At 43.6% G+C, this 17,347-nt stretch overlaps 1 pseudogene; it reads left to right on the forward strand.

Moving 5' to 3' along the window:
• Positions 1-9,752: 9,752 nt before the first annotated feature.
• LOC127923835 (aminopeptidase N-like) overlaps positions 9,753-17,347 on the forward strand; it is a 50,060-nt pseudogene continuing 42,465 nt past the window's right edge.

Here is a 17,347-nt window from a genome sequence, read left to right on the forward strand (position 1 = left end):
TGTAGTAGGGAGCTCCATGGTTACACCTCTCTCTGGTGTAGTAGGAGATCCATGGTTACACCTTCTCTCTCTGGTGTAGTAGGGAGATCCATGGTTACACCTTCTCTCTCTGGTGTAGTAGGGAGATCCATGGTTACACCTTCTCTCTCTGGTGTAGTAGAGAGATCCATGGTTACACCTTCTCTCTGGTGTAGTAGGGAGCTCCATGGTTACACCTTCTCTCTGGTGTAGTAGAGATACATGGTTACACCTTCTCTCTCTGGTGTAGTAGGGAGATCCATGGTTACACCTTCTCTCTCTGTAGTAGGGAGATCCATGGTTACACCTTCTCTCTCTGGTGTAGTAGGAGATCCATGGTACACCTTCTCTCTCTGGTGTAGTAGGGAGATCCCAGTTTACACCTCTCTCTGGGTGTAGTAGGAGCTCCATGGTTACACTCTTCTCTCTAGTGTAGTAGGGAGATCCATGGTTACACCTTCTCTCTCTGGTGAGAGATCCATGGTTACCTTCTCTGGTGTAGTAGGGCTCCATGGTTACACCTTCTCTCTGGTGTAGAGACCATGGTTCTCTCTGGTGTAGTAGGGAGATCCATGGTACACCTTCTCTCTCTGGTGTAGTAGGAGCTCCATGGTTACACCTCTCTCTAGTGTAGTAGAGATCCCATGGTTACACCTTCTCTCTGGTGTAGTAGGAGCTCCAGGGTTACACCTTCTCTTAGGAGCTCCTACACCTCTCTCTGGTGTAGTAGAGAGACATGGTTACACCTTCTCTCTGTGTAGTAGGAGATCCATGGTTACACCTTCTCTCTCTGGTGTAGTAGGAGATCCATGGTTACACCTTCTCTCTGGTGTAGTAGAGATCCCATGGTTACACCTTCTCTCTAGTGTAGTAGGGAGATCCATGGTTACACCTTCTCTCTCTGGTGTAGTAGGGAGGTTACACCTTCTCTCTCTGGTGTAGTAGGAGATCCATGGTTACACCTTCTCTCTCTGGTGTAGTAGGGACCTCTGGTGTGATCCATGGTTCCACCTTCTCTCTCTGTGTAGTAGAGAGATCCATGGTTCTCTCTCTGGTGTAGTAGGGAGCTCCATGGTTACACCTTCTCTCTGGTGTAGTAGGGAGATCCATGGTTACACCTTCTCTGGTGTAGGAGATCCATGGTTACACCTTCTCTCTCTGGTGTAGTAGGGAGATACATGGTTACACCTTCTCTAGTGTAGTAGAGATGGTTTACCTTCTCTCTCTGGGTAGTACATCCATGGTTACACCTTCTCTCTGGTGTAGTAGAGATCCAGTAGGGAGATACATGGTTACACCTTCTCTGGTAGTCTCTGGTGTAGTCCATGGTTACACCTTCTCTCTGGTGTAGTAGGGAGATCCATGGTTACACCTTCTCTCTCTGGTGTAGTAGGGAGATCCATGGTTACACCTTCTGTGTAGTAGACACCTTTTCTCTAGTGTAGTAGGGAGATCCATGGTTACCTTCTCTCTCTGGTGTAGTAGGGGAGCTTACATGGTTACACCTTCTCTCTCTGGTGTAGTAGAGAGATACATGGCCACCTTCTCTTTACACCTTCTCTCTAGTGTGGTAGGGGCTCCATGGTTACACCTTCTCTCTCTGGTGTAGTAGGGAGATCCATGGGTACCTTCTCTCTGGTGTAGTAGAGATCCATGGTTACACCTTCTCTCTCTGGTAGGGAGCTCCATGGTTACCTTCTCTCTCTAGAGATCCATGGTTACACCTTCTCTCTGGTGTAGTAGGGAGATCCATGGTTACATCTTCTCTCTAGTGTAGTAGGAGAGCTCCATAGAGTTACACCTTCTCTCTCTGGTGTAGTAGGGGCTCCATGGTAGGAGCCCATGGTTACACCTTCTCTCTCTGTAGTAGGAGCCCCAGTAGTAGGGAATCCTACATCTTCTCTGGTGTAGTAGGGAGCTCCATGGTTACCTTCTCTCTCTGGTGTAGTAGGAGATCCATGGTTACACCTTCTTTCTAGTGTAGTAGAGAGATCCATGGTTACACCTTCTTCTCTGGTGTAGTAGGGGAGCTCCATGGTTACACCTTCTCTCTAGTGTAGTAGAGATCCATGGATTACACCTTCTCTCTGGTGTAGTAGAGATCCATGGTTACCTTCTCTCTCTGGTGTAGTGCATGGTTACACCTTTCTCTCTAGTGTAGTAGGGAGATACATGGTTACACCTTCTCTCTAGTGTAGTAGGGGGAGCTCCATGGTTACACCTTCTCTCTGGTGTAGTAGAGATCCATGGTTACACCTTCTCTCTCTAGTGTAGTAGGGAGATCCATGGTTACACCTTCTCTCTGGTGTAGTAGGGAGGCTCCATGGTTACACCTTCTCTCTCTGGTGTAGTAGGGAGCTCCATGGTTACACCTTTCTCTCTCTGGTGTAGTAGGGAGATCCATGGTTACACCTTCTCTCTCTGGTGTAGTAGAGATCCATGGTTACACCTTCTCTCTCTGGTGTAGTAGGGAGATCCATGGTTACACCTTCTCTCTGGTGTAGTAGAGAGATACATGGTTACCTTTCTCTGGTGTAGGGAGCTCCATGGTTACCTTCTTCTCTCTGTGGTGTAGTAGGGGCTGGGGTTACACTTCTTCTCTCTGGTGTAGTAGGAGATCCATGGTTACACCTTCTCTCTCTGGTGTAGTAGGGAGATCCATGGTTACCTTCTCTCTCTGGTGTAGTAGAGAGATCCATGGTTACACCTTCTCTCTAGTGTAGTAGGGAGATCCAGTGTAGTTACACCACACCTTCTCTCTCTGGTGTAGTAGGGAGCTCCATGGTTACACCTTCTCTCATAGTTTACACCTTCTGGTGTAGTAGAGATCCAGGTTACAGTAGTAGAGATCCATGGTTACACCTTCTCTCTCTGTGGTGTAGTAGGGAGCTCCATGGTTACACCTTCTCTCTGGTGTAGTAGAGAGCTCCATGGTTACACCTTCTCTCTGGTGTAGTAGGAGATGCATGGTTACACCTTCTCTCTGGTGTAGTAGAGATACATGGTTACACCTTCTCTCTGGTGTAGTAGGAGATCCATGGTTTACCTTCTCTCTAGTGTAGTAGGTACATGGTTACACCTTCTCTCTGGTGTAGTAGGGAGCTCCATGGTTACCTTCTCTCTGGTGTAGTAGGGGCTCCATGGTTGCACCTTCTCTCTCTGGTGTAGTAGGAGATCCATGGTATCCATGGTTCACCTTCTCTGGTGTAGTAGAGATCCATGGTTACACCTTCTCTCTCTGGTGTAGTAGAGATCCATGGTTACACCTTCTCTCTGGTAGTAGGGAGCCCATGGTTACATCTTCTCTCTCTGGTGTGGTAGGGAGTCCATGGTTACACCTTCTCTTCTCTCTCTGGTGTAGTAGGGAGATCCATGGTTACACCTTCTCTCTGGTGTAGTAGATACATGGTTAGACCTTCTCTCTCTGGTGTAGTTACACCTTACCTTCTCTCCTGGTGTAGTAGGGAGATCCATGGTTACACCTTCTCTCTGGTGTAGTAGAGAGCTCCATGGTTACACCTTCTCTCTGGTGTAGTAGGGAGATCCATGGTTACACCTTCTCTCCTAGTGTAGTAGAGAGATCCATGGTTACACCTTCTCTCTCTGGTGTAGTAGGGAGATACATGGTTACACCTTTCTCTCTGGTGTAGTAGGAGATCCATGGTTACACCTTCTCTCTGGTGTAGTAGGGAGATCCATGGTTACACCTTCTCTGGTGTAGTAGTAGAGATCCATGGTTACACCTTCTCTCTGGTGTAGTAGGGAGCTCCATGGTTACCTTCTCTCTCTGGTGTAGTAGAGAGATACATGGTTACACCTTCTCTCTCTGGTGTAGTAGGAGATCCATGGTTACACCTTCTCTCTCTGGTGTAGTAGGGAGATCCATGGTTACACCTTCTCTCTCTGGTGTAGTGGGAGCTCCATGGTGGCATTCTCTCTGTAGTAAGAGATCCATGGTTACACCTTCTCTCTGGTGTAGTAGGGAGCTCCATGGTTACACCTTCTCTCTCTGGTGTAGTAGAGATCCACATGGTTACACCTTCTCTCTCTGGTGTAGTAGAGATACATGGTTACACCTTCTCTCTAGTGTAGTAGGGAGCTCCAGATTTACACCTTCTCTCTGGTGTAGTAGGGATACAGCTCCATGGTAGTAGGGACCTTCTCTCTCTGGTGTAGTAGGGGAGATCCATGGTTACACCTTCTCTCTCTGGTGTAGTAGAGAGATCCATGGTTACACCTTCTCTCTCTGGTGTAGTAGGGAGATCCATGGTTACACCTTCTCTCTAGTTAGTAGAGATCCATGGATACACCTTCTCTCTGGTGTAGTTGAGATCCATGGTTACACCTTCTCTCTCTGGTGTAGTAGGGAGCTCCATGGTTACACCTTCTCTCTCTCTGGTGTAGTAGGGATGTTTTCACCTTCTCTCTCTCTGTAGTAGGGAGATCCACACCTTCTCTCTGGTGTAGTAGGGAGATCCATGGTTACACCTTCTCTCTAGTGTAGTAGGGAGATCCATGTAGTTACACCTTCTCTCTGGTGTAGTAGAGATACATGGTTACACCTTCTCTCTGGTGTAGTAGGGAGATCCATGGTTACACCTTCTCTCTAGTGTAGTAGGGAGATCCATGGTTACACCTTCTCTCTCTGGTGTAGTAGGAGATCCATGGGTACACCTTCTCTCTCTGGTGTAGTAGGGAGATCCATGGTTACACCTCTCTCTCTCTGGTAGTGTAGGGAGATCCATGGTTACACCTTCTCTCTCTGGTGTAGTAGGGAGATCCATGGTTACACCTTCTCTCTGGTGTAGTAGGGAGATCCATGGTTACACCTTCTCTCTGGTGTAGTAGGGGCTCCATGGTTACACCTTCTCCTCTGGTGTAGTAGGGAGATCCATGGTTACCTTCTAGTGTAGTAGAGATCCATGGTTCTCTGGTGTAGTAGGAGATCCATGGTTACACCTTCTCTCTAGTGTAGTAGAGATGGTTACACCTTCTCTCTGGTGTAGGGAGATCCCATGCACCTTCTCTCTCTGGTGTAGTAGAGATCCATGGTTACACCTTATATAGTGTAGTAGGGAGATCCATGGTTACACCTTCTCTCTAGTGTAGTAGGAGATCCATGGTTACACCTTTCTCTCTGGTGGTAGGGAGATCCATGGGTTACACCTTCTCTCTGGTGTAGTAGGGAGCTCCATGGTTACACCTTCTCTCTCTAGTGTAGTAGGAGATCCATGGTACACCTTCTCTCTCTGGTGTAGTAGGGAGATCCATGGTTATCTTCTTCTCTGGTGTAGTAGGGAGCTCCATGGTTTACACCTTCTCTCTGGTGTAGTAGGGAGCTCCATGGTTACACCTTCTCTCTCTGGTGTAGTAGGAGATCCATGGTTACACCTTCTCTCTCTGGTCCATGGTTACACCTTCTCTCTCTGGTGTAGTAGGGAGATCCATGGTTACACCTTCTCTCTCTGGTGTAGTAGGGAGATACATGGTTACACCTTCTCTCTAGTGTAGTAGGGAGATCCATGGTTACACTTCTCTCTCTGGTGTAGTAGGGAGATCCATGGTTACACCTTCTCTCTGGTGTAGTAGGGAGATCCATGGTTACACCTTCTCTCTCTGGTGTAGTAGAGTGTAGTAGAGAGATACATGGTTACACCTTCTCTCTCTGTAGTAGAGATCCATGGTTATACCTTCTTCTCTGGTGTAGTAGGAGATCCATGGTTACACCTTCTCTCTGGTGTAGTAGGGAGATCCATGGTTACACCTTCTCTCTGGTGTAGTAGAGAGCTCCATGGTTACACCTTCTCTCTCTGGTGTAGTAGGGAGCTCATGGTTACCTTCTCTCTGTAGTGTAGGGAGATCCATGGTTACACCTTCTCTCTCTGGTGCTATGGTACACCTTCTCTCTGGTGTAGTAGAGATCCATGGTTACACCTTCTCTCTGGTGTAGTAGAGATCCATAGTTACACCTTCTCTCTGGTGTAGTAGGGATACATGGTTACACCTTCTCTCTCTGGTGTAGGGAGATCCATGGTTACACCTTTCTCTAGTGTAGTAGGAGATCCATGGTTTACCTTCTCCTCTCTGGTGTAGGAGCTCCATGGTTACATCTTCTCTCTCTGGTGTAGTAGGGAGCTCCATGGTTACACCTTCTCTCTCTGGTGTAGTAGGAGATCCATGGTTACATCTTCTCTCTCTGGTAGGGAGATCCAGTAGAGAGATCCATGGTTACACCTTTCTCTCTGGTGTAGTAGGGAGATCCATGGTTACATCTCTCTCTCTGGTGTAGTAGATCCATGGAGCGTAGGGAGATCCATGGTAGTACACCTTCTCTCTCTGGTGTAGTAGGAGCTCCATGGTTACATCTTCTCTCTGGTGTAGTAGGGATCCATGATTTACACCTTCTCTCTCCATGGTTACATCTTCTCTCTGGTGTAGTAGGGAGATCCATGGTTACACCTTCTCTCTCTAGTGTAGTTACAGGGAGATCCATGGTTACACCTTCTCTCTCTGGTGTAGTAGGGAGCTCCATGGTTACATCCTACCTTCTCTCTCTCTGGTGTAGTAGAGATCCTCACCTTCTCTCTGGTGTAGTAAGCTCCATGGTCCCTGGTGTAGTAGGGAGATCCATGGTTACACCTTCTCTCTGGTGTAGTAGGGAGATCCATGGTTACACCTTTCTCTCTGTAGTAGAAAAAACTGGTGTAGTAAGATCCATGGTTACCTTCTCTCTGGTGTGACATGTTTACACCTTCTCTCTGGTGTAGTAGAGAGATCCATGGTTACACCCTTCTCAAATCCCACCTTCTGGTGTAGTAGGGAGATCCATGGTTACACCTCTCTCTAGTAGAGATCCATCTTCCACCTTCTCTCTCTGGTGTAGTAGGGAGATCCATGGTGCTAGAGAGATCCATGGTTACACCTCTCTCTGGTGTGTAGAGAGATACATGGTTACTGTCTCTAGTGTAGTAGAGAGATCCATGGTTTCTCTAGTGTAGTAGGGAGATCCATGGTTACACCTTCTCTCTCTGGTGTAGTAGGAGATCCATGGTTACACCTTCTCTCTGGTGTAGTAGGGAGCTCCATGGTTACACCTTCTCTCTGGTGTAGTAGGGAGCTCCATGGTTATCTTCTTCTCTGGTGTAGTAGGAGATCCATGGTTACATCTTCTCTCTCTGGTGTAGTGCTCCCATGGTTACATCTTCTCTCTCTAGTGTAGAGATCCCATGGTTACATCTTCTCTCTCTGGTGTAGTAGAGAGCTCCATATTACACCAGTAGGGAGCTCCATGGTTCATCTTCTCTCTGGTGTAGTAGGGAGTTGGTTACATCTTCTCTCTGGTGTAGTAGGGAGCTCCATGGTTACATCTTCTCTCTCTGGTGTAGTAGGGAGCTCCATGGTTACATCTTCTCTCTGGTGTAGTAGGGGCTCCATGGTTACATCTTCTCTCTAGTGTAGTAGGGAGATCCATGGTTACACCTTCTCTCTCAGCTCCATGGTTACATCTTCTCTCAAGTAAGAGGTCCCAGAATATTTGTTGATCTGACTGGAAAAACCTTTCGTTAAACTCCAATGTGACTGTTTTCTCTTTCTATCCTATGATCTCTTCCACCCAGGTAGTAGCTGCAGTTCTGAGGATGCTTTCTGAGTTCTGACAGAGCTCCATGGTCTTCTCTCAGAGGGACTTAGTGTGAGTTAGTTGCAGTATATTAACCAGAGGACTCACTGTGAGTATAACCATGGTTACAGTATATTAACCAGAGGACTCACTGTGAGTATAGTTACAGTATATTAACCAGAGGACTCACTGTGAGTATAGTTACAGTATATTAACCAGAGGACTCACTGTGAGTATAGTTACAGTATATTAACCAGAGGACTCACTGTGAGTATAGTTACAGTATATTAACCAGAGGACTCACTGTGAGTATAGTTACAGTATATTAACCAGAGGACTCTGGTGTATAGAGCATCCATGGTTACAGTATATTAACCAGAGGACTCACTGTGAGTATAGATCCATGGGTTACACTGTAGAGAGATCCATGGTTACACCTTCTCTAGTTAGTATATTAACCAGAGGACTCACTGTGAGTATACATGGTTACAGGACTCACTGTGGTGTATAGTTACAGTATATTAACCAGAGGACTCACTGTGAGTATAGTTACAGTATATTAACCAGAGGACTCACTGTGAGTGTAGTTACATGGTATATTAACCAGAGGACTCACTGTAGGAGAGTTCCATGGGAGTATATTAACCAGAGGACTCACTGTGAGTATAGTTACAGTATATTAACCCCAGAGGACTCATTGTGAGTATAGTTACAGTATATTAACCAGAGGACTCACTGTGAGTATATTAACCAGAGGACTAACTGTAAGTATAGAGGACTGGTTAATATCAACCGACATCATGACACTTCCACCACCTTCTCTCTCTCGCTCATCTCACTCTCTCCCTGCCTCTCTCTCCTGCCTCTCTCTCCTGCCTCTCTCTCCCTGCCTCTCTCTCCCCTGCCTCTCTCTCCCCCTGCCTCTCTCTCCCTGCCTCTCTCTCTCCCCTGCCTCTCTCCCCCTCTCTCACTCTCATCTCTCTCCCTGCCTCTCTCTCCCTGCCTCTCTCTTCCCTGCCTCTCTCTCCCTGGCTCTCTCTCTGTGTAGTAGGGAGCCCTGCCTCTCTCTCCCCTGCCTCTCTCTCTCCCTGCCTCTCTCTCCCACCTCAGAATATTTGTTGATCTCTCTCCTGCCTCTTTCTCTCTCTCCTCTCTCTCTCTCCCTGCCCTCTCTCTCCCTGCCTCTCCCCCTCTCTCACTCTCTCTCTCTCTCCTGCCTCTCTCTCTCCTCTCTCTCTCCAGAGGACTCCTGCCTCTCTCTCCCTGGCTCTCTCTCCCTGCCCTCTCTAACCCCCTGCCTCTCTCTCCCTGCCTCTCTCTCGCTCCCACCCTCTCTCTCTCCCTGCCTCTCTCTCTCTCCTCTCTCTCCCCCTGCCTCTCTCTCTCCCTGCCTCTCTCCCCCTCTCTCTCTCTCTCTCTCTCCCCTGCCTCTCTCTCTCCCACCTCTCCTGTCCCCTCCCGCTGCCTCTTTCCCCCTCTCTCCCCCCTCTCTCTCCCCTCTCTCTCTCTCCCCCCCCTCTCTCTCTCTCCCTGCCTCTCTCTCCCACCTCTCTCTCTCTCTCCTCTCTCCTCCCTCTCTCTCTCCCTCCCCCTCCCCCCCTCTCTCTCTCTCTCCCCTGCCTCCTCTCTCTCCCTGCTCCTCTCTCTCCCACCTCTCTCTCTCTCTCCTCTCTCTATCCCTCTCTCTCTCTCTCCCCTGCCTCTCTCTCTCTCTCTCTCCTCTCTCTCTCTCTCTCCCTGCCTCTCTCTCTCCCCCTCTCCCTCTCTCTCCCCTGCCTCTCTCTCTCTGCCTGCTCTCTCTCCCACCTCTCTCTCTCTCTCCTCTCTCTCTCCTCTCTCTCTCTCTCCCCCTGCCTATCTCTCTCCCACCTCTCTCTTTCCCTCCTCTGCCTCTTCCCCCACCCTCTCACCCCTCTCTCTCTCCTCTCTCTCTCTCCCCCTGCCTATCTCTCTCCCACCTCTCTCTTTCCCCCTCTTCCTCTTTACCCCTCTCACCCCTCTCTCTCTCCTCTCTCCCTCTCTCTCTCCCCCTGCCTATCTCTCTCCCACCTCTCTCTCTTTCCCTCCCTCTGCCTCTTTACCCCTCTCACCCCTCTCTCTCTCCTCTCTCTCTCAGTCATACCTGAATGAGTTTGCCTTCAACAACACAGTGTATTCAGATCTCTGGGATCATCTTCAGAAAGTAAGTCCTATTCTACCATTTATACAGTATGATAAGTAGACCTCTATACTCTCTATGATCTGTATACTATCTCTATGATCTGTATACTCTCTATGATCTGTATACTATCTCTATGATCTGTATACTCTCTCTATGATCTGTATACTATCTCTATGATCTGTATACTATCTCTATGATCTGTCTACTCTCTCTATGATCTGTATACTATCTCTATGATCTGTCTACTATCTCTATGATCTGTCTACTATCTCTATGATCTGTATACTATCTCTATGATCTGTATACTATCTCTATGATCTGTCTACTATCTCTATGATCTGTCTACTCTCTCTATGATCTGTATACTATCTCTATGATCTGTCTACTCTCTATATGATCTGTATACTATCTCTATGATCTGTATACTATCTCTATGATCTGTATACTATCTCTATGATCTGTATAATATCTCTATGATCTGTCTACTATCTCTATGATCTGTATACTATCTCTATGATCTGTATACTATCTCTATGATCTGTATACTATCTCTATGATCTCCCTCTCTCCTCTATGGGATCATCTTCACCATAGATACAGTATGATAAATAGACCTCTGTACTATCTCTATGATATGTATACTATCTCTATGATCTGTATACTCTCTCTATGATCTGTCTACTATCTCTATGATCTGTCTACTATCTCTATGATCTGTATACTATCTCTATGATCTGTCTACTATCTCTATGATCTGTATACTATCTCTATGATCTGTATACTATCTCTATGATCTGTATACTATCTCTATGATCTGTATAATATCTCTATGATCTGTCTACTATCTCTATGATCTGTATACTATCTCTATGATCTGTATACTATCTCTATGATCTGTATACTATCTCTATGATCTGTATACTATCTCTATGATCTCCTCTCTCTCTCTATGGGGATCATCTTCACCATACATACAGTATGATAAATAGACCTCTGTACTATCTCTATGATATGTATACTATCTCTATGATCTGTATACTCTCTCTATGATCTGTCTACTATCTCTATGATCTGTATACTCTCTCTATGATCTGTATACTCTCTCTATGATCTGTATACTATCTCTATGATCTGTCTACTATCTCTATGATCTGTCTACTATCTCTATGATCTGTCTACTATCTCTATGATCTGTATACTATCTCTATGATCTGTATACTATCTCTATGATCTGTATACTATCTCTATGATCTGTCTACTCTCTATGATCTGTATACTATCTCTATGATCTGTCTACTATCTCTATGATCTGTATACTCTCTCTATGATCTGTCTACTATCTCTATGATCTGTATACTATCTCTATGATCTGTATACTCTCTCTATGATCTGTCTACTATCTCTATGATCTGTCTACTATCTCTATGATCTGTATACTATCTCTATGATCTGTATACTATCTCTATGATCTGTCTACTCTCTCTATGATCTGTATACTATCTCTATGATCTGTCTACTATCTCTATGATCTGTATACTCTCTCTATGATCTGTATACTATCTATGATCTGTATACTATCTCTATGATCTGTCTACTATCTCTATGATCTGTCTACTCTCTCTATGATCTGTATACTATCTCTATGATCTGTCTACTATCTCTATGATCTGTATACTATCTCTATGATCTGTATAATATCTCTATGATCTGTCTACTATCTCTATGATCTGTATACTCTCTATGATCTGTATACTATCTCTATGATCTGTATACTATCTCTATGATCTGTCTACTATCTCTATGATCTGTCTACTATCTCTATGATCTGTATACTATCTCTATGATCTGTCTACTATCTCTATGATCTGTCTACTATCTCTATGATATGTATACTATCTCTATGATCTGTATACATTTACATTTACATTTAAGTCATTTAGCAGACGCTCTTATCCAGAGCGACTTACAAATTGGTGCATACACCTTATGACAACCAGTGGAACAGCCACTTGCATCTAAATCTCTATGATCTGTATACTATCTCTATGATCTGTATACTATCTCTATGATCTGTATACTATCTCTATGATCTGTATACTATCTCTATGATCTGTATACTATCTCTATGATCTCCCTCTCTCCTCTATGGGATCATCTTCACCATAGATACAGTATGATAAATAGACCTCTGTACTATCTCTATGATATGTATACTATCTCTATGATCTGTATACTCTCTCTATGATCTGTCTACTATCTCTATGATCTGTCTACTATCTCTATGATCTGTATACTATCTCTATGATCTGTCTACTATCTCTATGATCTGTATACTATCTCTATGATCTGTATACTATCTCTATGATCTGTATAATATCTCTATGATCTGTATACTATCTCTATGATCTGTATACTATCTCTATGATCTGTATACTATCTCTATGATCTGTATACTATCTCTATGATCTCCCTCTCTCCTCTATGGGATCATCTTCACCATACATACAGTATGATAAATAGACCTCTGTACTATCTCTATGATATGTATACTATCTCTATGATCTGTATACTCTCTCTATGATCTGTCTACTATCTCTATGATCTGTATACTCTCTATGATCTGTATACTCTCTCTATGATCTGTATACTATCTCTATGATCTGTCTACTATCTCTATGATCTGTCTACTATCTCTATGATCTGTCTACTATCTCTATGATCTGTATACTATCTCTATGATCTGTATACTATCTCTATGATCTGTATACTATCTCTATGATCTGTCTACTCTCTCTATGATCTGTATACTATCTCTATGATCTGTCTACTATCTCTATGATCTGTATACTCTCTCTATGATCTGTCTACTATCTCTATGATCTGTATACTATCTCTATGATCTGTATACTCTCTCTATGATCTGTCTACTATCTCTATGATCTGTCTACTATCTCTATGATCTGTATACTATCTCTATGATCTGTATACTATCTCTATGATCTGTCTACTCTCTATAAGTGATCTGTATACTATCTCTATGATCTGTCTACTATCTCTATGATCTGTATACTCTCTCTATGATCTGTATACTATCTCTATGATCTGTATACTATCTCTATGATCTGTCTACTATCTCTATGATCTGTCTACTCTCTCTATGATCTGTATACTATCTCTATGATCTGTCTACTATCTCTATGATCTGTATACTATCTCTATGATCTGTATAATATCTCTATGATCTGTCTACTATCTCTATGATCTGTATACTCTCTCTATGATCTGTATACTCTCTCTATGATCTGTATACTATCTCTATGATCTGTATACTATCTCTATGATCTGTCTACTATCTCTATGATCTGTCTACTATCTCTATGATCTGTATACTATCTCTATGATCTGTCTACTATCTCTATGATATGTATACTATCTCTATGATCTGTATACTATCTCTATGATCTGTCTACTATCTCAATGATCTGTATACTCTCTCTATGATCTGTATACTATCTCTATGATCTGTATACTATCTCTATGATCTGTCTACTATCTCTATGATCTGTATACTATCTCTATGATCTGTATACTATCTCTATGATCTGTATAATATCTCTATGATCTGTTTACTATCTCTATGATCTGTTTACTATCTCTATGATCTGTATACTATCTCTATGATCTGTATACTATCTCTATGATCTGTCTACTATCTCTATGATCTGTATACTATCTCTATGATCTGTCTACTATCTCTATGATATGTATACTATCTCTATGATCTGTATACTATCTCTATGATCTGTCTACTATCTCAATGATCTGTATACTCTCTCTATGATCTGTATACTATCTCTATGATCTGTCTACTATCTCTATGATCTGTATACTATCTCTATGATCTGTATACTATCTCTATGATCTGTATACTATCTCTATGATCTGTATAATATCTCTATGATCTGTTTACTATCTCTATGATCTGTATACTATCTCTATGATCTGTATACTATCTCTATGATCTGTATACTATCTCTATGATCTCTGTATACTATCTCTATGATCTCCCTCTCTCCTCTATGGGATCATCTTCACCATAGATACAGTATGATAAATAGACCTCTGTACTATCTCTATGATATGTATACTATCTCTATGATCTGTATACTCTCTCTGTGATCTGTCTACTATCTCTATGATCTGTATACTATCTCTATGATCTGTATACTATCTCTATGATCTGTCTACTATCTCTATGATCTGTCTACTATCTCTATGATCTGTATACTATCTCTATGATCTGTATACTATCTCTATGATCTGTCTACTATCTCTATGATCTGTCTACTATCTCTATGATCTGTCTACTATCTCTATGATCTGTCTATTATCTCTATGATCTGTCTACTATCTCTATGATCTGTCTACTATCTCTATGATCTGTATACTCTCTCTATGATCTGTATACTATCTCTATGATCTGTCTACTATCTCTATGATCTGTATACTCTCTCTATGATCTGTATACTCTCTCTATGATCTGTCTACTATCTCTATGATCTGTATACTATCTCTATGATCTGTATACTATCTCTATGATCTGTATACTATCTCTATGATCTGTATACTATCTCTATGATCTGTATACTATCTCTATGACGTAGAATGTATGCACACATGACTGTAAGTCGCTTTGGATAAAAGCGTCTGCTATATGGCATATATTATATATTATTATTATTATTATTATCTGTCTACTATCTCTATGATCTGTCTACTATCTCTATGATCTGTATACTCTCTCTATGATCTGTCTACTATCTCTATGATCTGTATACTCTCTCTATGATCTGTCTCTCTATTATCTCATTTTCAATCTAGCTTTAGTAGCTTTCTACTAAAATGAGTGTTAAATATAATTGGGTATTGTGTGGAAAACCCCTGTGGTTGAAATCTGTTCTGAACGACCCTAGAGATGGTGCCGTTGTACTCTCTATCATTAAATCTGTCTTGAGCGACCCTAGAGATGGTGCCGTTGTACTCTCTATCATTAAATCTGTTCTGAACGACCCTAGAGATGGTGCCATTGTACTCTCTATCATTAAATCTGTTCTGAACGACCCTAGAGATGGTGCCGTTGTACTCTCTATCATTAAATCTGTTCTGAACGACCCTAGAGATGGTGCCGTTGTACTCTCTATCATTAAATCTGTTCTGAACGACCCTAGAGATGGTGTCGTTGTACTCTCTATCATTAAATCTGTTCTGGAACGACCCTAGAGATGGTGCCGTTGTACTCTCTATCATTAAATCTGTTCTGAACGACCCTAGAGATGGTGCCGTTGTACTCTCTATCATTAAATCTGTTCTGAACGACCCTAGAGATGGTGCCGTTGTACTCTCTATCATTAAATCTGTTCTGAACGACCCTAGAGATGGTGCCGTTGTACTCTCTATCATTAAATCTGTTCTGAACGACCCTAGAGATGGTGCCGTTGTACTCTCTATCATTAAATCTGTTCTGAACGACCCTAGAGATGGTGCCGTTGTACTCTCTATCATTAAATCTGTTCTGAACGACCCTAGAGATGGTGCCGTTGTACTCTCTATCATTAAGGTGTTGTTATGTGTTCCATCCTCTGACAGGCAGTCCTCACCACTCCAGGCATGAGTCTACCTCACACGGTGCATGACATCATGAACCGCTGGATCCTTCAGATGGGCTTCCCAGTGGTTACCATAGATGGTGCCACGGGGCACATTACCCAGAAGCACTTCCTCCTGGACCCTGACTCTGTATGGACAGACCCTCTCCATACAAGTAAATATTCTTCTTGAGCTCATTTCTGTGATGCTGTTTTACCATAGACAAGGGGTGGCAGGTAGCGTAGAGGTTAGGGGCGTTGGGCCTATGACTGAAAGGTTGCTGTTTGTAATCCCCGAGCCGTTCTGCCCAGTTAACCCCTAACAACAAGGCAGTTAACCCCAACGACAAGGCAGTTAACCCCTAACGACAAGGCAGTTAACCCCAACGACAAGGCAGTTAACCCCAACGACAAGGCAGTTAACCCCAACGACAAGGCAGTTAACCCCCAACGACAAGGCAGTTAACCCCAACGACAAGGCAGTTAACCCCAACGACAAGGCAGTTAACCCTAACGACAAGGCAGTTAACCCCCAGCAGCAAGGCAATTGGTTAACCCCAACAACAAGGCAATTGGTTAAAAAAGTGTGGTGTCAGGAAAATAACCTCACACTCAACGTCAACAAAACTAAGGAGATGATTGTGGACTTCAGGAAACAGCAGAGGGAACACCCCCTATCCACATCGATGGAACAGTAGTGGAGAGGGTAGCTAGTTTTAAGTTCCTCGGCATACACATCACAGACAAACTGAATTGGTCCACTCACACTGACAGCGTCGTGAAGGCGCAGCAGCGCCTATTCAACCTCAGAGGCTGAAGAAATTCGGCTTGTCACCAAAAGCACTCACAAACTTCTACAGATGCACAATCGAGAGCATCCTGGCGGGCTGTATCACCGCCTGGTACGGCAACTGCTCCGCCCTCAACCGTAGGCTCTCAGAGGGTAGTGAGGACTGCACAACGCATCACCGGGGCAAACTACCTGCCCTCCAGGACACCTACACCACCCGTTGTTACAGGAAGGCCATAAAGATCATCAAGGACATCAACCACCAACCACTGCCTGTTCACCCCGCTATCATCCAGAAGGCGAGGTCAGTACAGGTGCATCAAAGCTGGGACCGAGAGACTGAAAAACAGCTTCTATCTCAAGGCCATCAGACTGTTAAACAGCCACCACTAACAGTGTGAGTGGCTGCTGCCAACACACTGTCATTGACACTGACCCAACTCCAGCCATTTTAATAATGGGAATTGATGGGAATTATGTAAATATATCACTAGCCACTTTAAACAATGCTACCTTATATAATGTTACTTACCCTACATTATTCATCTCATATGCATATGTATATACTGTACTCTACATCATCGACTGCATCCTTATGTAACACATGTATCACTAGCCACTTTAACTATGCCACTTTGTTTACTTTGTCTACACACTCATCTCATATGTATATACTGTACTCGATACCATCTACTGTATGCTGCTCTGTACCATCACTCATTCATATATCCTTATGTACATATTCCTTATCCCCTACACTGTGTATAAGACAGTAGTTTTGGAATTGTTAGTTAGATTACTTGTTGGTTATCACTGCATTGTCGGAACTAGAAGCACAAGCATTTCGTTACACTCGCATTTAACATCTGCTAACCATGTATGTGACAAATAAAATTTGATTTGATTTGATTTGAACCCCCAACAACAAGGCAATTGGTTAACCCCCAACAACAAGGCAATTAGTTAACCCCCAACAAGGCAGTTAACCCCAACAAAATCAAGTCACATACACATGGTTAGCAGATGTTAATGCGAGTGTAGCGAAATGCTTGTGCTTCTAGTTCCGACAATGCAGTAATAACCAACAAGTAATCTAACTAACAATTCCAAAACTA

Source organism: Oncorhynchus keta, unplaced genomic scaffold (assembly GCF_023373465.1).
Source record: "Oncorhynchus keta strain PuntledgeMale-10-30-2019 unplaced genomic scaffold, Oket_V2 Un_contig_3294_pilon_pilon, whole genome shotgun sequence".
NCBI lineage: Eukaryota > Metazoa > Chordata > Actinopteri > Salmoniformes > Salmonidae > Oncorhynchus > Oncorhynchus keta.